Genomic DNA, 23,163 nt, shown 5'->3' with positions numbered 1-23,163 from the left:
GGGGTACTGGAGCAACCGAATTTTGCAAATGGTGTCCTGGCCATAAGGAGACTGAGGGCCACCTTTTATTTGCGTGTCCCATGTATAAAGACCCACGTAGAAAATGGATAAAACCTCTGTTCCAACGACTTACTTGCAGTAGTTCTGTGGAGGCCATTCGGGCATTGAAGACGAATACCTCAGAGTTGTTTGTGGTGAGCACAGCGAAATTCCTTGGCTGGGTTTGGATTATTAGAGCTAACAAACAGATAGAAATGATTGCTCATCTGAATTGTATTTAAAACTTTCATTCCAAAGATGGACATTGTATAGTATTTTAAGATGGTTTTTATCGACTGATTTTATGCTTTTAAAAATTTATATAGATGGATTGTCTAAATACAAATGGGATGTTTAACAAGGGTTTTTTTAAATGTATAGCTTTTATTGTGTGTAAAAAATATTTGTAAACTGGACAGTATATGGTGATTGAAATGCATGGCTCAAACTGTATGCGTTAATTTTGCTGTCTTTTATGATTTTATTATCGAAATAAAGACATTAAACCTGGAACCTGGACCAATCCAACTCACTCTTCTTACAAAGAGACTGTCACCATTGCTAGTATTTGTACAATCAAAATTAAGGGATAGCCAGTCACAGACTTTATTTTTAAATTGGCTTGTGGTTTCTTCAGTGTTTCCCTGTAGCGTAGGGACATTGGTTAAAATCGCCACATATGGGCAACATTCTGGTGGAAGGTCCAGGTTAGTCCCATGTGAGGAAGGATACTTGTTAGGGGTATCATCTAGATGTAAGTTTGACTGACTATTATGTACCGTAACATTGACATTTTGTACAGCTGAACGCACTCTTGGGCTACTCCCTGTGTTTCCTCCCCCTGTTGAGTGATCAACATGTCTCAAGAATTGAGCTTTGGATGTGCCTTGTACTTGATCATTAAAAAGAGGAGGTTGTAAGGCTTTACTATTTTGTCTTCCTGCCATGTTAGACTGACTAACTTGATCTTCTCTCCCCCCTAAAGCAGGATCTTTCCGACCTTTAGACCCATTTTTCCCTGCCCCAACCACGAGTTTGTTAAGAGTCTTTTGAATATCACCTATATTAGCCTCCAGTTTATCAAGTCTAGCCATGATTGGTAAGAGATTCTTTAAATGTATATTGCCCTAGTGAACCTTTAGAGTCTCCATATCATGTTCAGCAAGAGCTGTAGAGGCTGATGGTGTAGGGTGAGAGCTTGGCAGTACTGTTAATGTGGTTGTGGTACTTATAGTCCCCTCCTGGGTTATCGACTTTGTTTTATTTTTTGATCTAGTACCTAGAGGTGGATTTAGATGTTTCATTTTCCTCTTCCTTTTGGCTGGTAATTCAAATGTTGGGGACGTAGTAGGACAAAGTGGGGATCGGGGCTGCATAGGGGCAGATGTTTCTGCTATTTTCTGTATGCTCGCTGGGGTCCCAGACTCTTTATCCCCAAGCACCCTGTTTGGAGTCTGATCCAAATTCAAAGCAATAAGTGATCCACCATCCATAGAAAACCGACGTTCTACCTCTGAAATTTATATATCCAAGGCTCTTGCAGCACGGGTTAAAAAGCAATCAAGAGTCGAGTTTGGAGAGACTTAGGTGTCTTAGATGTCTTAAGTGTACTTTCCATATCACCCGTTTGCTTTCGCTTAGCCATTAAATAATTGATCCCAGCCCCACAAGGTATAAGCTTTATCTTAGTTTTGGGACACAAGCAAACTTACTTGGGGCAAATTTTAGATTTCCCCGGTGAATCTCCAAGAACCCCCAAGTAACTCAGAGTCCAGTTTTAGGGGGAAAAAATAAAATAAAAAACGAGAACCAAGAGGGTAGGCCCAGTCCAGCCTCTTCTGGGCTTCGACGGGCTTCGACGGGCCAGCCCTTGACCTGGGCACGCCCACCTACGTCCCACGCTGCAGGAGCCTGAGGCAGCCTTTATGCGCCCCCCCGGTGCAAGGAGAGTGATGCTGGAGTCTCCTGGCACGTTGCTGAATGGGGGATGTAGTCCCCGGTGAGGCTGGAGGTGTCTGGCAAAAAAGTATGTTCAATTCAGCGCGGAAGCCCGAGGCAGCCTTTATGCGCCTCCTGGTGCAAGGAAAATGACTCTGGCGCCTCCTGCCCCGTTGCTGATTGGGGGATGTAGTCACCGGTGAGGCTGGCGGTGTCCGGCAAGAAAGTAAGTTCAATTACGGCTAGAGAGATGTACAAAGAGAGAAACAGATGGCGGGTAACACATGACTTGCGCCCAACAACTCCCATCACCGTTAATCACTGATGGGGCCTCCTGCTGAGACACACAACTCAAGAACCCGAGGACACCCATGGTTATACAGACGACCCCAAGCGGCAGGCAGACGCGCGATTAGTTGGCACTCCCATAGGGACGGAGACCCCTGCAACACACCCAGCCCTACAGGAGCCATAGTACGAAACCCCCCCAAACATAAAACAAATGTACAATTGCACAGACGCCCATCAGGGAACATAACACCCTGCCCTAACCTATCTGTCCCAGGTTCTGATCCCCAGTTAAGCTGTTAGTGCTGGTAGTTCTAGAGACCGGCCATATTTCATGATGGTCAATCCCTTTCCGGAGCTGTAACAGCACATAACACAGCACCACAAAGCTACAGCAGAGCAATTAACACGCATGTTCACCACTCACTTCATCATAGTCTCCACTTACAAGTGAGAATGTAATGTTCATGTTTGTCATGTGACAGTAACCTTGTAAATGAAAAAGAAAACCTAGTAAAAAAATGTTTAAAAAACAATAGAGAAAAGAACAAAAAGTGGAATTCAAGAAAGAGAGGTAGCAGGGTAGTAGCAAGTTAGCGACGGATATGAGGTAAAGGGAACAGGGTAGAAAGAAAAGAGGAGGGAAGAGGTGAAGTAGCTAATGTATGGTGAGACAAATTAAGATGTGAGTGTTTATGTGTGAGAGGAGTGGGTTAGAGAGAGACGGTAGTGAGAAAGAAGTGAAAGAAAAAGAGAAATGAGGTAGTAGAAACTGTGAGGTAGAGGGTGAGGCTGAGAGAGAGGAGTGAGTCAAAGGTAGATAGTGTTGAAGCACATAGAGATGGAAAGAGAAACACAGAGGTGAGGTATAGCAATGAGGTGAAATACATGGAGGAGAGGTAAAGGGAGGTAAAATGGCAATCGAGCAGTAAGATGGAGAGAGAGGGCTGAGGTAGAGAGTGTAGATGTAGAGAGATTGGCAGAGGAATAGAGATGAGAAGTTAGAGAGTGTGAGAGAAGCATAGAGAGGAGGGGCAGATAATGCTGCATTGAAAGACTGGTGCGGTAGACAGAGGTGAGGTAGAGCATTTTTAGACAGAGAAAGGGGTATGTTCAGAGCAATTTAAATTTAGATAAAGAAAGAGGTAAAGAGAAGGGTGAAGCAGAATAATGAGGTAAAATAAAGCAGGAGATCTGAGACAGAAATATAGGTAAGGTAAAGAAAGAGGGGTAGAGTATGGTAGAGGAAGGTACAGAGATAAAGTCTTTGTAGACAAAGAAACAAAGGCAAGAGAAGGGTGAGATTTAGTAATTGGCAATGTATGGCAAAAGAAAAGATGGAGAGGTAAAGAACAAAAAATTATGTCATGAAATGTGAGGTAGAAAGCGTGGCGATTTAGAGAAGCAATGTAGACAGGGAGGTACGGCTAAGTTAGAAGGCGGTAGAGAAGTGGATGGAGAGGTAAAAAGCGGTGAGCAAGGTAGCGAAAGAGTGATGATAGTTCAAGAGATCGTTGGTGTGGAATAGGGAGGTAGTGATAGGCAGAGAGAGGAGGAGGTAGACAGGTGAGAGAGACAGAGACCATTTTACCTGGTGACTCTTGGAAGGTACTTAAAGATCATTAACTAACATATTTCCCCAGATATGGACTGTGGGGGGTTTAGGCTCTTGCCCCTGACTCCCATCTTTATGTGCCACAAGATGTGGTATGCGGGAGGGCCTGGCCCGTGCATCTTGGGCGGCAGCTGAGGATCACCCCCAGAGGGGGACTTGGAATGGTCTTCTTCTAGAGAACAAATTGTATTGTGCAGTTATCTTTAGTGTTACCAGGCAGTTTCCTCTGACACATTAGGTATTGTGGAATGTTCTAAGAAACATCAATGCTAACCTTCACATTTGAACTTGCTGATTTCTGTAAATACATGTTGAATATACTTTATATATCTACATCTGAGTTGCCTGCGTTCTCTTCATGTAGTAATGGCAAACACTGCCTCAGCAGATCCACTGCCTATGCTGTGAATGAAAATACCTTTCTGCGAATTTCGGTGTTCTGAAAGAAAATGTAACGGTTTCCTATGTAAGGGGCTTTCGAACCCTTCTGGTCTGGACCATTCTATATAAAGCTACATATAAATAAAATACATTTTTTTTTTTTTTTTTTTTTTAAACTTGTTTTTATTGGCATTTGTTAGTACAGTTGTTACACATCAGTATTGGAGCATGGTGTCATTAAGTACATTTTTCCAATCAGGTGTTATCCATCTTGACATGTAGAGATATCTTTACTGCAATTATATGCAATGTAACAGGTGTTTGCCATATGAGTAAACTAACCAGGGAGGGGGAGAGTAAACTAGGGGCAGTCATGGACTATCAAAGATAGGGCAGCCGGACCATCTCACATGTGGTCCGTTAGGTAACTGGTGAAACAGCGCGGTGGGAACCCCCGGCCGGGATACGACTATGCAGGCGGCCATACGGCATAGGTGCAGGCCCCGGAGTAGCAAAATACATTTAATGACAGCCATTAAAAGTTGAATGGAATGAAAACTATTTAAAACCCCAAATTGCCATTTTCAAATGACTTATTTTATATTTCCCTGTAATATACACTTTTTGCACACAGATAGAATAAATCTGCTGCAAGTTGCACAACTACGTTTTGACACTACATGCTAAATAAAAGTGTGTACCATGTTTTGCAACCAGTATCCAATGTAAGTATGAATTGGAAATTAAACAGATTGTTCTGCAGAAAATTCATGTTTCTTAACCTTTCACGAATTTTGACAATTGCCCACAAATTCCAGAAATCTGGGATATTTCAGGCAGGTTTTTGTAATTTTAGAAACTAGGTTTGCTTGAATTTTCAGGCAGGGAAGTAGTGTGCAGAAGCATCAGATTCAAAGAGGAATGACCAGAGACTGCCCCAGCAGTTGTGTTGAGACGAGAATGATTCCTGCATGCTGTACAGGCATGTTCCCCTGACCTGAGTGCCTGACTGTGTGTGTACCTGCTATCCTAACTTTTATATTTGCCCTTGTGTCGTCCTAATCTAGCATGTGTGCAGACTAAGTTAGGTCGGGTCCTATCACATGATCTAGAGTGGCACACCAAGCATGCACACATAGATCACTACTCTCCCTGTTCTAGGTGTGGCTCATACAGCAGTAGTGGCAGCATACCATGTTTTGAGATTGATAGCATGAATGGATGCTTTTACCTGAGTCAATGAAGCAGCAGTAAACTTGCCCTCTTGTGTAAAGTTCCACTGTTATATGACTACCCAGAACCTTGTGTTGACATTCTGTGTGCATGTTGAGTGTTTGTATGTGTAGTGTGTGCGTGGCACATGTGCAGTAGTATGACTCTGTGGATATGAGTATGGAAGCCATTAGAGTCAATTTTGGAAATTTCTGGTTTATTATGGCACAAAATGGGGATGAAAATAACTTCCACAGACAGCGGAAGCATATTATCTGCATGCCTGTGTATGGAGGGTGGAAATCTCACACTGGCCATAGCGGGCACCAGGAGTTTTCCCGGTGGGTCAGAATGGCAGGGGTCGGTTTTGGAGCGGTGGGGACCGTTTCTGTTACTGGGGGCCGGTTTTGCAGCAGTGCTGCAATATCTGCCCCGTAACAAAAGCAGCAGCAGTGTGTTCCATCAGCATCCCCCCCCCCCCCACCCCCTGGCCAGTCCAACTTAATTGCCAGGACTGGTTTGCGTTCTCAGTCCGGCCGTGGTGGAGATGCAGGAGGATGGAGACAGGATTGCCTTATAATCCATGAAGATTTAGTTAGCAAGGGGCTGCTGATTAGTTCTTCCTGAGCATCTCCATTTGATGGATTGTAGGGCTGAAGTGTAGGACTGCATTTGCTGTTGTTCAATATGAGGACATTTCTGAGTTAGACCTGCCCTTTTGTCTATCCCTGATTACTGCTTCAGAGAAGCTAATGACAGCCAGATACTGAAATGTCACACTTTGTTGTCGGTGGTCAAGTTTGAAGACAACCTCAGGTCTGTCTGCTGTGAAAATCATTAGTTTACACAAAGGCCACAGGCTGTCTCTGGAGAGCAGCCCAAGAGAAACACTTGAAAGAGAACCACCCCAAACTTATTTTGAAGTTTGAGATAGTGGAGCCACATCCTTTCTCAAGAATGAGTGTATAAAAGTGGGATTCATCCCACCCTACTTTGTTCCAGTTTCAAGTTCTTCATGACCAAGGAAGGGAGTACTCGAAGAACTGCTGTGTGACCAGGGAGGGTGTCTGTCTGACAGTTAGTCTCTCATGGATGAGGGAGCACCTTCTAAAGTATCCACGTTCTGCTAGTGGACCTAGGGGTCTGCCTAAAGCTTGCCTTGATGTTCACATTGGCCTGCTCGGTGCTGTTACTGCCTTGGACTTATCATCGGTCAGGTTGGAGCTACAGCTCCCTTGCTGTTCGTATCTGCCCAGTCGGTGCAGCTGCCATGATGTTCACTTCGACATGGTGTTGTCTACAATTGCCTTAGTGTTAGGATTGACTCCATCGTGGCTTTAAATAGTGTGGTGTTTGATTCAGCCAGATCGCGGCTGCATCTACACTGATGACCTCACCGGCCATGACGGTGTCACAGCAGCTGAACCAGTAGATGTATGGTGGTGCCAAGACCATCCATTGCCACCGGACTAATTAGGATGGCCACGTATGGTCAGAAACGGTCTGCTTCCATCCTCCTCTGCTTCCTCAGAGTGACTCTACCCAGTCTCCAAGGCCTCTGCCTGTGGTGGGATCAAGCCCCTGAGTTTGCGCTAGTCTAATGCAAAGGACTTAAAGACTGACTTCCCACCGGTTACAGCGCAAAGGGTAAGACCGCCTGAAAACTAGTGAACTGTTTGCACATTTGAGTTGAAAGACACTAAAATCCACACCTGAGCCTTATTCATGCTACAATAAATTGCTGAGGGACAGCTTTCATATAGGATCACTCAGGTGGGACATAACACAGTGGGAGAGAAAGGGTGTAGCTCCACAAGAGAATCACGACCTGTATACTGAATTGAATTTTGTAGTGTTGAGTGCTGCTTTGTAATTAAAAAGTACTTTGTTTTCTTAAAAACAAGCATGGGCTCTGCATTGAAGTTATTGTGCATTTTGCTAGTTTCTTGAGTCCTAAATTGTTGCCCTCCTCACTACCTGAGAAGCCTTTGACTGCATGTTCCCACTACCCTGAGAGTTAAGTGTGGAAAGGTTTGTACGTGGCCCAGTTTGGAGAGCCTTAGTAGGACATGCAAAGGGACACCAGTGGCATACCTCCTCATCCACCATGTTTGGGGACTAGTAGCCTCTATCTGCTCTGCAGCCCCCGAATGGAGTCTAACAAGCTGGTATAAAACATGACTTGGCTGATCAGCCACTGCTCCACTCAGTTGCAGACTGAGCCAAGCAGTGGGATCCGGCACACTGAATCTCTGTCGGGAATCTGCCAAACCCGAGTCCCTCATTCACCAAGTGAAAGCGCTCTGCTACTCAACTGAATGTGGTAAGCACTTATTACCTCCTGGTCCATCTTCTCATTGCTTGCTAAATTAAGTTTTCCCTTGTGCAAGCAGAGCTTGCTTATCTTTGTATAAAGGTTGAACTGCAAAAATAGTAGACTTTACCCATAATCCCTCTGGATACGGCTACTCGCCTTCCTGTTAGCCCATAAGGAGCGATCAGATAGCCACAATCTATTTTTGTTGAAAGAACATAAGACTTATCACTTGTACAAGGTAAGAATTTAACAATTATTTGTTACTATGTTTCCAGTTCCTGGTAAAGGACTCACTAAAAAACTGCTCAGGACCGTTTCCCTTCATGTGAGATGTGAACGCGGTTATATTCTACAGTGTGACTTCTTGGAGCTTTTTCTTGTCCTCTGCATTGGTCCTGCTTTTAGTTGTCCCAAATGCAATAAAGGTAATACATGGTATTGCGTCTCTGTTGCGCTTCAGTGCAAAGGCACTCTGAATGTGTCCTGCCTTAGCGATCTCAAGGGTGGTGCGACATGGTGTGAATGTTTGTGCGCTCTGCATTTTCAGGCACAAGATCTATTCATTTTGAAATCTACTGTGAGGAACTCACCTATTAAAAGATTGTCTAGTCTCAGGGTTAAACCTTGTGTCAGCTGCGATTGCCTGTTTGTAGTTCTCACCTGAGTAGCTATAACACAACATTTTATATCTTATAAAATGGACTGATGTAGGAAACTGCCGGTCCGTTACAGTGTAGAACGCTACTGTGTGGGTGTCTCTGCACTTATCGAGACTCAGAGAGCCTCATAAGCACTTTAGTCAAAGACATGTGGAAGACCTTCTTTGTCCAGAGTATCTTTCAGAGGAGCAGACTGTGGAACAGGCTTTGAAGTAGAATATGCTCGTTCCTTAAATTTAATTTAGATCACGGTGGAACAGTTTGTGGAGGCAGTGCTGGGTGGAAGAGCATCATCCACATGAAGGCCTGCAGCCAGTTGCCCCTGTAGAGGAAGGTAATGAATCTGAACAAGAAGACTGCAAGGGTGGATTCATTCAGGGAGCTGAACTGTCAGCGGGTTTGCAAATTTGAGAAATAACCTCTTTTCCAGATCCAGTCTCACCGCAGGTGGAAGATGATTCTATTCAGCTTTACAGAAATATTATCTGGAGGCCTTTCTGCTGGATAAAGAGGTTCCTAATGGGTTAACTAGGCGGTGCAGGAGATACAGCCAGACAGCTTTTCAAGGTTTATGTTAAAGAGATATTTTTTGGATCTCTTCCTGGAAGAATCTGGCATATGTTATTAAGGTAGATGGAATTAAGGTACATAGAATATTCCTTGGAGTTGACTCCTCCCTCAGACATTGACTTGGATAGATCCTCATGGCACGAGAAAGACAGACAAGGAGATAATGGCCTGACTACTTACTGGTAATCACTCAATTACAACACTGGTATGGTAGCTTCACAAGGAGAGAAAATGAACAGTTTCCCAATTTTGAGAGTACAAATCAAGAGAATGGAGGTCACAGCATTCTTGTCAGAGTATGAGAGAAGACCATTCTTATGGAAGAGCGAGAGTCACACACATATTTGTGTCATGCTTCATCATCGGTAACCTCTCCCCACCCTGGTAAGACAATACCACCAGCATGGACTTCACCTCCTGAAGGACACTGGCAGGATACAGTTCTTAGATAAAAAACTACTGGACAAAGGCAGAATCCAGATTATTTAAAAATACTTAATAGTGGGTACCTCCGGTATACCTAAAAAGACGATTTGTCTGAGGACAATGGCTCAACCAATCTCTCTGAGCCAACATGTTTCTGCCCTAGTGTTGAAAGGTATATTAATCCTAGATTTTAGGGAATACCGGCATCCTGGTCTGGGAGGGGAACAATGTCCTTTATAGTCATGCATACATAAAAAGGCTCATCATGTGATTCCACCTGAGTGAGGCTGCTCCTAGCCGCTAACAGCAGGATTAATATACCTTTCAACATCCAGGTAGGACTCACCTGGGCTTTCTTTGTTTGTAAGTATATGTGTCTCAGCGATTAGTCTGCTTGAGAATGTTAGGGATCCAGAGCCCTGAAGAATGCCCTAGACCAGTTAAGACTAAACACTTGGGCAGAAACATGTTGGCTTAGAGTGAAGGGTTCAGCCATTGTCCTCAGACATACAGTCTCAATTTGTTGTTTAGGTATACCTGAGGTCCCCACTATTAAAGGTGATATATCAGGGAACCTCAAGGCATTTTTAATTAATGTAGATCCCGCCTTTGTCCAGTAGTTTTTATCTAAGAACTCCATCCTGTCAGGGTCCGTCAGGAGGTCGAGTTTGCCCTGGTGGTTTTGCCCTACCAGGGTGGGGAGAGGTTGCTGATGATGAAGCATGACCCAAATATGTGTGTGAAGCTTCCTCTTCCATAAGAATGTCCTTGCCTCATACTCTGACAGGAATTCTGTGGCATCCATACTCAGGACTTTGACTTGTGCTCCCAAAATTGGGAAACAGTCAATTTTCTCTTCATGTGAAGCTTCTGTACCCTTGTTGTTATTGAGTATTTAACTAGGGAGGACGTACCGTGACTTGACCTCCTCCTCTCCCCATATGTATTAAGAGTATTTAACGGTAGTCTTCATTACTCTGAGTCTCAGTCTTCCTCATCATTGCCCCAAATTCTCACTCTTTTCGCCTTGATAACTAAGGAGTCAACATAGATAATATTTTTTTTTCTGGAGATAATTTATTTTCAAGATGCTGCTATAGAGATACCTTTTCTTTGACTAACAGGAACGGGAGGAGCCTTATCATGCATGATCGACTGTAAAGTCCAGTATTTTTTTGTGGTGAATCTTAATGCTTGGATAAGATAGCTATATCTGTACAATGAGGGAACCGGGGCGGCTCCTCCTCGATGATGGAGGAGCGTCGCCCCACTGTCTCAGAGCCAGCAGGTGAAAAATAAAACGATGTTCTATCATCATTTTATTCTTCTTTTGCCACGTCAGAGCCAGCATCTGCAGGGAGGGGCGGTGCCACGGCATGGGAGGGGGAAGGAGGGGTGCTATGTGCACTTCTAAGTGCACAATGTGTGCTTGGCTGGCCGTCACAGGGCGGCCAAACACACATGTGCACTTAGGTTTGTCCAACCTGGCTGTATAATACATCAGGCTGGAGAAACTGCAAAGACTCCATGTCCTGAGCGGAGCGTCTTTACAGCCCGCTCAGGCCAATCCCCACGCTGCTCTCATAGCATGAGAGCCTCGCAGGGATTGCACAGAGAATCTGTCCCAGTGCACTCTGGGAGCATGGCACCAGGAAGAGCGCACAGAGGCAGGTGGCAACTCAAGGTAAGTTCAATTGAAAAAATATATTATTAAATAATCCCCTTCTTGCGCTCACTCCACCTGCCCCACCACCCTTTCTTTGTAGCAGCCGCCACTGTGAGGAAAATCCTCATTTAGCAAGGACTGTGATGAAAAAGACTTGAATTCAGAGTAGTGAAGATTACCAGTAAGTAACCAGTCCATTTATGCCCAGGGACAGTCACAGAAAGGCCAGTTGGTAAGGATAGTTAGCACGGAGCGATGTAGGGTCTAGGACACAGACTGACTGACGAGGGATGCACATGAGGTGGACGGAGGCTCTACTCTTGCTTTCGAAACATTCAGAAATAAATCAGAAGGAAGCTATACCAGCACTGCACGTTCAGCAGACTTGACAATATGTGCCCCACTAAGATGTTCTCCGCAGATTTTAACATTTTCTCCTACGTGTATTTGAAAATATTTTCGCAAATGCTCCCACAGATAAGGCCGTCCTTACCGAGGCAGGTTTGTTGACTATAAGTAGGGCCAGTGCAGACATCTGAATCGCCCAAGGTGAAGGCACATTGTGTCACCTCTCTTGCGTAGCTCAGTTGCAAAGTGTGCTGGTTGTAGGTGCACTATGGTAACCCCTGCGGGTGGCAGAGGGTCTACTCAGTAGAACCAGCCCCAGCAGAAGACACGTTATCCTTTGGTATCATATCACAAAATGTCTGCATGTGTGTCAGGCACATTTTTATCAGGACGACCCAGAAGGCAGAGATAAGAAGTGATGATTAGAATTAACATTTATTAGGATTTTTTTCCAGGATGCTTACTTGTGCCTCCTTTCCCAACGTTACGAAAAACAAGCTATTTCAGAAGTTTTGGTCCCGTTTTGTGAAATTCGCCGTTTTTTCGCATTTAACAGATGCGCCCATGGGGGCTGGATGAAAACACCATTCACAAGAAGGCCACTGTCACTGCCCGCTGAGCTCGACAGGCAGCCAACATGTGCTCAGCAAATGGCACCTGTCATCACAAAGTCTGTGCTAAAACAGCACTTTTCAAGCTTGCAGCTCTGGAGACAAACCTGTTAGGCCTCTCCAAGCCAAAAATACCTTCCTCTCGGACACCCACTGGAGAAGGCAGAAGAGATAACTGCAACAAGAGGCCCCCTGTAAATAGAAGGCGTTGTCAGCCTGTTGAATCCTTTGTTTACATGCTGTCACATACCTTAGGCATCTGCAGGAAAGCTGTGATTTTTGGGGAGACTGCAACGTGGGTGGTAGTTTTCCCTAGAGATTCATTAATAACAGTCAGTAGCACCCCACGGTTTTGCAATTTTTCCTTCAATAACCCATCAACAGAACGTGTAACTTTAAGTGTGGCATGGAGGGGGTGAAAAACAGGCCTCTGTGGGTCAGGGGTAGCCCTAGCTGTTCAGGAGAACCCCAGTACTTCGGGTTTGGGTTAATGGGCCATTCAGTCTGAGGCCAATGAATGTCGGTGATAACTGGGAGAGGCAGAGGCCACTCATCACATTCTGAAGGGGTGCCCCATCCTTTTGTATTATGCCACCGCCATCAGGAATTACACAGTGTAGTGAAAGAACAACACAGATAGAAAACTCTCAAAGCCAAAAATATTGTGAAAAGACATGGAAATGTATGCGCGAAATTAGGGGCATATTATCAAGCCAGGCAATAAAATTATCAATTCAATTTCAATTAAAAAAGAGCATTCTGATTGGCACAGGGAGCTTTATTTCCCTAAGGCCATCTCGCTCCCCGTGGATGTGACATTCCCCGCTGGAGGCCTGCGCTCTGATTGGCTCCCAGCAACATGAGAAAAATGTTGCTGCCAGCCAATCAAGGCTCAAGGACTTAGGGGCATATGTATCAAGCGAATTTTTAGGCGCAAACGCTGCGATTCGCAAAATACAGCGTTTGCGATTAAAAATTCGCAAAACGGGATGTATTAGACAAATTCCCAACGCAAATTTAAGGAATCGCTAATTTAGCGATTTCTTAAGTTTGCGTAAGCATTTAAGAAATCGCAAATTGCGATTTCTTAAATGAAATGTAACACTCACCAAAGGATTGCGATTAATCCTTAAGAAATCGCAAATTACCACCAACTACTAGTTGGTGTTAATTTGCGATTTCTTTTAAAAATGCACGTTTTGTAATTTTACAAAGTGCCACGTGACGCACATACATGCCCTTAGGGCATGTATGTGTGCCATATGACCACACATGCTAATTTCAGGGGTGTATCAGGGTGTCATCTTGACACCCTTACACCTTTGAAATTAATCTCAAATTGCGATTAGCAAATTGCGATTCGCAATTTGAGAATTACTTCCCATACATTCCTATGGGTCTCCTGGCCCATAGGAATGAATGGGCAGGTATTCCTTAATTGCGATTTCGCAATTTGCTAATCGCAATTAAGGAATTTTAAGAAATCGCAAAAAGTTTGCAATTTTTTTAATACATCTCGTTTTGCAATTCTCAAATAGCGATTCCTTAAAAATCGCTATTTGAGAATCGCAAATGGTAATGTTGATACATATGCCCCGAAGTCTCCTGTTCTGAACTCTAAAAAGAAAAATAATATAAAGGGGCACAGTGGGGATATCCTGAACCCTTAAACCTCATGAGGGGACTAAGAGTGACCCTTCCCCGGGCCAAAAACAAAAAACAATTGGCAAAAATTGCAGCGATCCTGCAGGGTCAAAAAAACAGAACTGGGTGCTGGGCTGCATTCATTAACAATAAACCCTGGGGAGCCCACCCACGGGCCGCATTCACTAGGGGCAGGGGGGCCCTCTGTCCAACCTCTTCAAGCTATTAAATGCCCTGGGGAGCTCACCCCTGGGGCTGAACTCATGAAAAAAGGGGCCGGCCGCTCAGCACCCCCCTCCTTAATCATCCTGAGGTCCCAGGGAACCCAGGGCCAATTTCAATAATTTAGGGGGAGAGGAGCCTCTAAAGTACCCTGGGACCCCATCCCCAGAGCAGCTAAAGTCCATAAAAGAGAGGGGGGCTGCATGGCTCCCCTCCCTGAGCCATTGATGGCCCCAGGGAAAACACTACCAGGGCTGGTTAACTAGCTATCTCATTGGGAGCTCACTCCCAGGACATAGCAGTTTCCCTGTCCACAATGGCGCTTGCCGGGAAACTTGTGTTTGCTGCTGCTTGGCGGGAGCATTTATGAATCTCTCGCAAAGCAGGAGCTAATACAAAGGGCATGATTATGAATTTGTACTCACAAGGAAGTTGCGGTGTCAGTAGGGGACCGCAGCGCCAGATGTCCGACCATTGTATCATGAGTACGACGGTCAGACCTCCAGGGGACTGCCACACCCCCTATGGATCCGCGATCCCTGGCAGTCTTGTTTCCCAACCCGCAGCCTTTTTATGGCAGTGAGCTTGCCATGAAAAGGCTGGCGATGGGAAAACACCTTCTACCCCTGTGTACGGGATGCATGCAGGGGGTACTCATGTTGTGCCCCTTTTCTGCATGCACCCCCTTTCCTGCACGGCATGGACTACACCGTCAATGTCATGCAGGAACGGCCTTAGACGCTCCCATTGCAGTGCCTTTTTAATAAGCACTGCCGCACCGCCCGTCTGCCAGATGACGAGGAAACTCATAATCTGGTGGGCGGGAAATGATCAACTTTTGTAGAACAGGAATAGGGCGCTGGCATGGCGGATCGCTCCCAGACCACCAAAGTTGTAATCAGGCCAAAAGTCTGTTCCCAGCCAGCAGGAGCTTTAAAACAACTTCAGCCGGCTGAGAGCAAACATTTTATCTGTTTTCCTGCCTGCCCTGATGTGGGTATGGAAACAGATCAAAATATTGCTCCCACCCGAGGGAACAGCATTAATAGCTGCTCCTTCTGGGCGGGAGCAATGCCGGCTCCCAATGCATGCTTGGAGCTGGCTGGAGTCACAGGGGCCCTTGTAATGTCCCAATGGTCCCCAGTAAGTGTATGGTGGGTGCCCTGGGTGGACACAAGCACACCCACCTTACATAGTGCAGGGACCTATCCCTGGGGCCGTTAACTGCTCGGGTAGGAGGGCCGCGTGGCCTCCTCCTCTTTATTTTTACTAGCTGCCCTGTGGGGAGGGGTCCCAAAGACCTAACAAGGCTTGTGTAGGTGGGGGGTGTGTGGCCCCCTCTCCTTTCATTTACAAAAAGGCCCTGGGGATAGGGCCTCCAGAGCCGAACAAGGGGGGAGCCACATGGTGCCCCTCCCATTTCACTATAAGGGCCTGAGGATGAGTTCCCCAGGATCTAATAAGGCTTGGGGAGAGGGCAACATGCCCCCCTCCCCTTTAATCGAAAAAACAGCTCTGGGGAATGGGGTTCTCTGGGCTAAATGAAGCTCTGGGAGGTGGTCCATGCAGCACCCCTCCCATTATTAAGAGTAGACCTGGATAATGGGGTCCCCAGGGACTAAAGAGACTCGAGGAGGGGGCTGCATGGTCCCCTCCCCTGTTCTGGTACTTTTAGCCCTATAGGCCGTACTCTGGGGCTATAATGGATTGGGAAATGGTCCTGCTGATCCCCTCCCCTTTTACAAAAAGGCCCTGGAGTTCCTAGTGCCTAATAAGGCTGGCGGGCTCTTCGCCCCCCCGCTTGAAAATACATATGGCCCTGGAGAATGTGGTCCTATTGAGGATTGGGGAGGGGGCCATGTGGCCCCCTCCGCTTTAGAAGAGATATGATCCTGGGGGAAGGGGCCCACAGGCCTTTTAAAGGTCCTCAGGACCCAATAAGAGCTGCGGAGGGGGCCACGCGACTCCCCTCCCGTTTAATAAAAAAATAAAAATGGCTCTGGGGAAGAGGTCCTCAGGAACTAATAAGGCTCGGGGAGGGGGGCACGCTGGCCCCTCCCCATTAATAAACAATGCCCTGAAAGATGGGGTCCCCAGGGCCCAAAGTTACCCAGGGAGGGGCCAAAATCTAATGGGAGGGGGTATGAACCACCCTACGTAAGCCATGTAAGGCCCCAGGGATCCCATCCCCCAGGGCTAAACAAATAAAAAAGAGAAGAGATACACTTGGCCCCCATCCCCGAGCCTTATTAGGCTCTGGGACCCATTCCTCTGGGCCAAAGCCAATTAAACAGGGAAGGGGCATGCAGCCTCCCGCCATGAGCCAGTTTGGGTCCAAGGGACCCAGTCTCCCTGGAGCAATATTAATAAAAAAGAGAGGTGGCGGGAACCCCCAAAGCCTTTATAGGCCCTGGGTACACCATCCCTCGTGGCCATCCCTTATTTTAAAGGGAAGGACACCGCTTGGCCCCCTTCCCCGAGCTTTATGAGGCACCAGGGACCCTATCCGGGAGGCAAATAAAATGTAAAAAAAGCAGAAGGGAACCACATGGCTCCCCCACCCTGATCCTTATTAGGCCCCGGAGACCCCATCACCCCGATGGGGACCCCAGGGCCTTTTAAAGGCTCAGGTGAGGGCTTATGGTATTCCTCTCCTTAAAAATACTGTGGGCCTTGGGAGATGGGGACCCTGGGGCTAAATCTGGCTCGGGAGTGGGACTGCGCGACCCCCTCTCCTAAATAATAAAATTAGGTTCTGCAGGATGGGGTCCCAGGGCCAAATATGGCTCGGGGGTGAGCTTGTTTTCCCCTCCCCTAAAAAACGAAATCAGACACCTTGTGATGGGGTCCCTGTGGCCAAAAACGGCCCTTACTTACAGAATGAGGGCCACCATTTTTTCCAGTCCTGCAAGTGTCGCTCTAAGTTTGAATAAACCGCAGTGATTGAACCACAGGAGTGCCGATGTCATCCTTCTAAGTCGAGGTGAAACTGTTCATACTGGCGGTCGCCAGTACGTAGTTATAGTTAGGACCTTGTTTCTATTCAAAAAGCGTTTTTTGTTTTCCCAATAACTTTGGTGCCGGTTAACAAATCTTCGCAAAATATTCTAAACTTATGGCCCGCTCCGGTCAGCTCCTATCTTGAAAGTTTCGGGGTGATTCAGCAAGCGGGGGCAGAGAAAAAAAGGGGGTCCCAAAACGTGTTTTCTCCATGTTAATTCCCATAGAAAATTTTAGACACGACTACAGCCCGAACTGCTGAACGGAATTATACCAAATTTGGCAAGAAGGTAGCCCTTTGTTCAGAAAGAGACCTTTTTTAAATGGTGTAAATCCATTCAGTAGTTTCTGAGAAATTCAAAAAATAGAGGTCGGAAAATCATTTTTCACAGAGGAAACTTTAGACACAGTTACAGCTGAAACTGCTGAAAGGAATTACACCAAATTTGGCAAAATTTAAATGGTGTAAATCCGTTCAGTAGTTGCAGAGAAAATAAAAAAATAAAAGTTTTGATATCTATGGCCGCGGTGGATCCGCGCACCCTCCCGATCATGAGCTGCATTCTAATTGGCTGTCAAAACCAGGAAGTGTTGGCAGCCATCTTGCGCCTCAGTAGGCCTCACAAGAAAACAGTGAAACAAACGCGCAAAACAAGAAAATGGGGCAGGGTAGACACACCCTGACCCCCTAGGCCTGCTTAGGGGGTTCCACAAGGAGCCCCAGGGCTAAAAAGCATTAAAAAAAAAAAATCGCGAGATGCGCGGAGGATCCACGGATCCGGACACGAAAATAAAAAAACAAAGCGCGGTTTGTTATTAATTAGCCCCCGGGTGGGCCAAGTACCGGGGGCATGGCAAAAAATATTTGCGGGGGCCCAGGCGGACCCCCGCAAGCCCCGGGGACCGCCACCCCCGGGGCTTTCTAAAAATATTTCCGGGAGGGCACACAACACCCCCCGCAGACCCGGGGACCGCCACCCCCGGGGCTTCTTTTTTTAATGTATGGGTGCCTCAAAGGCCCCCCAAGCCCCGGGGACCGTCACCCCCGGGGCTTTCATTAATTATTGTGCGGGGGGCACACAGCCCCGCGCTGCCCCAGGGACTGCCACCCCGGGGCTTCTTTTTTATGGTTTAAATCTCTTATTAATTTTCCAAACAAATAGAGAAAAAGGAAACCAGACGCCGGCTCCTGAATACAATGTATGACAGACACAAGTGTCACGACTAATAGCATTACCCAGGTAAAAGGCATAGAGCGAGGCTACAAAAGGGAACATAGTAAAAGAAAGAACATAGGAGAAAAGGGAACCCCCCAAAGGCAATATTCCCAAAAGCTCCTCAAATATGTCCACCCTCCGCTCACCACCCCCCGTCCATCAACTAAAAACCCACGGGATAGGGAAGAAAAGGATTACAGGACCCGCAGATGATCATCTTCGTCTAGTAGGTCTGCGCGGGGGGGCCTACTGTGGGATTTGTGTGTCAGCCAGACGCAGTAATCTGAGATAGCGGGGGCAAGTCAGTTCCCTGAATTCAGTTATGAGGAGGGTGAGGAAGGGACCCAAGAGCTCCGGGAACTCAGACCCCCTGCCTGCAAGAGTGAGGGTGAGCTTCTCTATTCCCAACACCAACCATAGTCTTTGCAGCCATCCAGAACGAGGTGGGTGCAAGTGGGAGCGCCAGTGCGCCAGTATGTTCTGTGTGGCCGCTCCCAGGGCAATGGCGATCAAGCGACCCCTTCGGGATTTTAGAGGGTACATCAACGGGTTTGGCAGGCCCAAAAGGATGTAGGCAGGGAAGCGCGGGAGCTGTGTTTCCAGGTGATTATCTACTTCATCCAGAATTTGGGACCAATAAGGCTGGATGTGCTCAAGGCTCCACAATAGATGTTCTAGAGTGCCCACCTCCCCACAGCCCCTACAACAGAAAGCACTCTGGCGAGGATCAAAATGATGGAGGCAGTCCGGCGTATAGTACCAACAGGTAACCACCTTAGTCATTGTTTCAGTAAGGCCTGTGTGGTGTGCTGAGTGTCGGGCCCTGAAGTAGATGTTGTCCCATTCCTTATGGGTAAGGGACCTGCCAATCTCCCGTTCGCAGCATGCCCGACCCGCATTGTACGTATGTGTGGTAGTAGCCAAGAGATGCTTGTAAAGATCAGAAATAAGCTTCTTATCCGAGGATCTAGTAATAAGCCATTTCTCAAAGGTGGTAAGGAGACGCTGGCCACCGGGCTTCACTTGGGGTTGCATGACCCAATGTCTGAGTTGTAGGTACAGGAGTCTCTCAGTCTCCGTGAGGTCATATTCTGTACGGAGCTGTGGAAAGGAAAGAATGCCATCCGTATCAAATAGATGCCCTAGGCATCCGCACGGAGAGGGCCGCAAGAGTGCAAAGGCCTTAGTTGCCATGCCGGGTTGGAATTCTGGATTGTTAAAAAGTGGCGTTAAGGGGGAGGGAAAGGATGTCAGAGCATGTGTGGTGGCAGTACGGTCCCAAGCCTCCAAAATCGTGCCCGTAATGTAGGAAGCATAAAGGTTCGGTGGCCTGTGGGCCTTACAAAGAAAGGGGACACCCTGCAGGGTCGTTGCCGCTGCCGCTTGGTCTTGGAACAACCAATGCTTCTCAGACTCCAAACGGCTCCACTCTACAAGATAGCGGAGCTGTGATGCATAAAAATAGAGCTGCAAGTCAGGAATCCCCACCCCTCCTCGCTCGGGCGGCAAGATTGCTATCGCATGCTTGAATCTGGGCTTGCGGCCCTGCCAAATAAACTGCGCCAAATCTGGGTGAGTTTGCTGAATCCAGTCAGCAGGGGGACGAAGAAGGAGTGTCTGAAAAAGATACAGGATCTGGGGTAGGATGGTCATTTTAGTGGCCGCAATTTTACCTAGCCAGGAAAGGGTATGATGCTTCCATTGACCCAGTTCGTTGTGGATATGGGTGCGAAGCCGATCATAATTAGCGGTGACTGTTGCTTGAATGGTGCGGCCTAAGTGCACCCCCAAGAAGGGGACTGTGGAAACAGCCCACTGTATTGGGTGTTCCTCTTGAAGACGAGCCAACATGTGCTGAGTAAGGGAGATATTAAGTGCAGTCGACTTATCCATATTAATTTTAAAACCTGAGGCCTGCCCAAAACTATGGAATTCGATGAAAAGCGCTCTTAGCGACTGGATCGGATTAGTGAGGAATAATAGAATGTCGTCTGCATATAGGCTGATGGCGTGGACATCTCCGCCAAATTTGATGCCAGTTATAAGGGGGTGACGCCTGATCCGGAGTGCTAGTGGTTCCATATATAGCGCAAAGAGGAGGGAGGAGAGAGGGCACTCCTGCCTCGTGCCTCTGCTAATGGGGAACCGAGAAGATGTCTGTCCATTCACCCGAACTGTAGCCGTGGGCAAATGATAACAATTCAAAATCCGTGTACGCAGCTTCTCACCAAAGCCAAACCTCAACAGAACCCGCTCTAGATATGGCCAATCCACCCTGTCAAAGGCCTTCTCTGCGTCTACGGCCAGTAACATATATTCCCCAGTAGTACGCGATGCTTTTTCAATGAGGTGGAGGACTCTCTTGGTATTATCACTTGTCTGCCTCTGTGGTATGAATCCCGCCTGGTCCGGCTCCACGAGTTGGGACATGTAGGGCTCTAGACGGGTTGCAAGGATGCTCGTATAAAGTTTAAGATCAACGTTGAGTAGGGAAATCGGCCTGTACGCGGTACAAAGTGTCGCGTCCTTCCCAGGTTTGGGGATGACCACGACTAACGCCTCCAACATCTCTTCAGGGATGGCTCCATCCTGGGAGAAGGTGTTGAACAGGTCTCTCAGTAGGGGGGCCGGCTGAGCACAAAAGGTTTTGTAGAAAGCTGCCGAGTAACCATCCGGCCCAGGCGATTTGCCTAGCTTTAAGCGCGAAATTGCTGCAATGACCTCCTCAGTCCCTATATCCCTGTCGAGATAGTCGGCTAGCGTTGGACTGAGAGCTGGTACCTGAGCAGTCTCTAGATAATCGGAGCAGTGGAGCGGGTCCAGGGGGACGCTCGAGTGAAGAGCCGCGTAGAAGTCACGAAAGGCTTCCGCAATCGCCATATCGTCCGACATGAGGTCACCCCCCGGGCGGCGGTGAATCGATTGCACCCCCTGGAGCTGACGAGTCACCAGCAGCTTATGTGCTAGCAGGCGGCCGCATCTATCGCCACCAACACAAAAGGACTGGCGCAACCAGAGAGCCACGTACTTGGCTCTACCTTGGTCAAGTGCAGCAAGCTGTTTCCGCTCCACGCATAACCGACGCCATGCTCTAGCTGCCCCTGTGCATTGGTGCATCTGTTCCAGTTCGGCAACCCTCTGGGTGAGTTCAGCTCGTTTGCGGCTGCGCTCCATGTTGCTGGCCGTCGAGATGGCTATGAATTCACCCCGTAGGACGGCTTTAAGGGCTGTCCATTGTATCGCTGGAGATGTGTCGGAGTTCGCATTAAAGGCAAGGTAGTTGGAAATGGCTACCTTGATCTGATCGACAGTGAATGCAGAATGTTATAGCGTGTCGTGCAGTCGCCAATGCCGCAGTGGCTGCTGGACCCGGGGGAAGTGGAAGGTGGCAACAACTGGAGAGTGGTCTGAGAGAGATGCAGTAAGGATCTCGGAGCCCGTCGCGAGTGCCTGCAGTGGGATGGTGCTAATGAAGTAGTCAAGTCTGGTGTATGTTTTGTGTGCCCCTGAATAGTGAGTGTAAGCGCGGCTACGGGGGTGAAAGTGGCCCCACAGATCGACGAGCCCAAGATCGCCAAGATGAGCCAACCCTGCTTGAGAGAGAGCTCCCACCTGAGTCGTCCGCTGGGCCGAGCGGTCACAGAGATTGTCAAATACTAAATTCAAATCACCTCCCAGTGACAGGCGGCGCTCCGTGTTACCTGTTGCCTCGGTAAGTACGGTGTGGAAGAATTTATCCTGACCTTCGTTCGGGGCGTAGACAGAACCCACTATAAGAGAGACCCCAGCCACTAGGAACTTATAAGTAAGTAAGCGGCCCTTGATCTCAGCCTCCTTCTGAAGTACCCTACCCTGAAAGGAGCGAGAGACCAGGATAGCAACCCCGGCAGATTTGGTGGAATTAGAAGAGAATAGTTGCGTGGGAAAGGCACGCGCTTTCATCCTATGATGGTCCTTGGGGGTGAGATGCGTCTCCTGTAAGAGGCAGATGTCTACAGCTGAACATTCAATAGAGGACTGCCTTACACTTGACTGGATTGTTAAGTCCCCAAACATTAAGAGTAAGGTTCTTAAGAGGTTGCATCTGGAATGTGGAGGAGAGACCTGCTAAGGCGAAGCGCCCAGCAACTATTCTGAGGCACTACACGGAGACATAGTGCACTACCAGTAGACCACCTGTCTGTGGAGGGGAGGAGGATGGACGAGAGGAGCGAACCCCAAAGCAACCCAAAAGCCCCAACAAAAAAAGAGGACTCTACCTTCCCTAACCCATGCAGAATACCAACCATGAACAGCAATAAGCATAGTCCGTCATCCTGAGACAACTGGTCAGTCAAAGTACGGGGGTCCATATCGTGGCCACCAGAAGAGCAGCCTCCCCCCGCCACCCACCCAGAGCCAGCAAAGATGCTAAGAGAGAGATCAAGAGGGGAAGGAGCTCTCCTGCTTCACTTGGCCGTGTCGTCGCTCCCTGCAAGAGCCTCTGTGGCAGCGGTCAAGGCCGCCTGCTGACTCAGAGCGATCTCCGACTGAGGCGGCCTACAAGGGCGTCGCCGTCTTGACTGTCTCTGCCATCCAGACAAGGAAGTCTCCGAGCCCGACGCGGCCTCACCTCGATCATCTTCATCACTTGGCGCCGCCAGGCCCAACAGCCAGCAGGCATCCACTAAAGAGCGTAGTTGATGGGGCCTGCCCTCGTGGCGAAATATGAGGCGGAACGGATGTCCCCACGAATACGTAATCCCCTGCTGTCGAAGATGCTCCGTCACAGGACGGAACTGCCGGCGCCGCTGTAGGGTAATCAGGGCCAAATCTTGATATAGGACAGGAGAGTGACCCTGGAATGAGATAGGATGGAAGGCTCGTGCCTTGGTAAGGATGGACTCTTTGAGTTTGAAGTCCTGAACACACACCAGGATGTCTGCCAGTGGAGCATTGGGGCCTCTAGGCGGACCCACTCTATGGGCTCTATCCAAGACAATGACCGCTTCAGGGGGGCCCCCCAAGATG

Source organism: Triturus cristatus, chromosome 11, assembly GCF_964204655.1.
Source record: "Triturus cristatus chromosome 11, aTriCri1.1, whole genome shotgun sequence".
In the NCBI taxonomy this organism is placed as follows: domain Eukaryota; kingdom Metazoa; phylum Chordata; class Amphibia; order Caudata; family Salamandridae; genus Triturus; species Triturus cristatus.
This window is presented reverse-complemented; position numbering follows the sequence as displayed.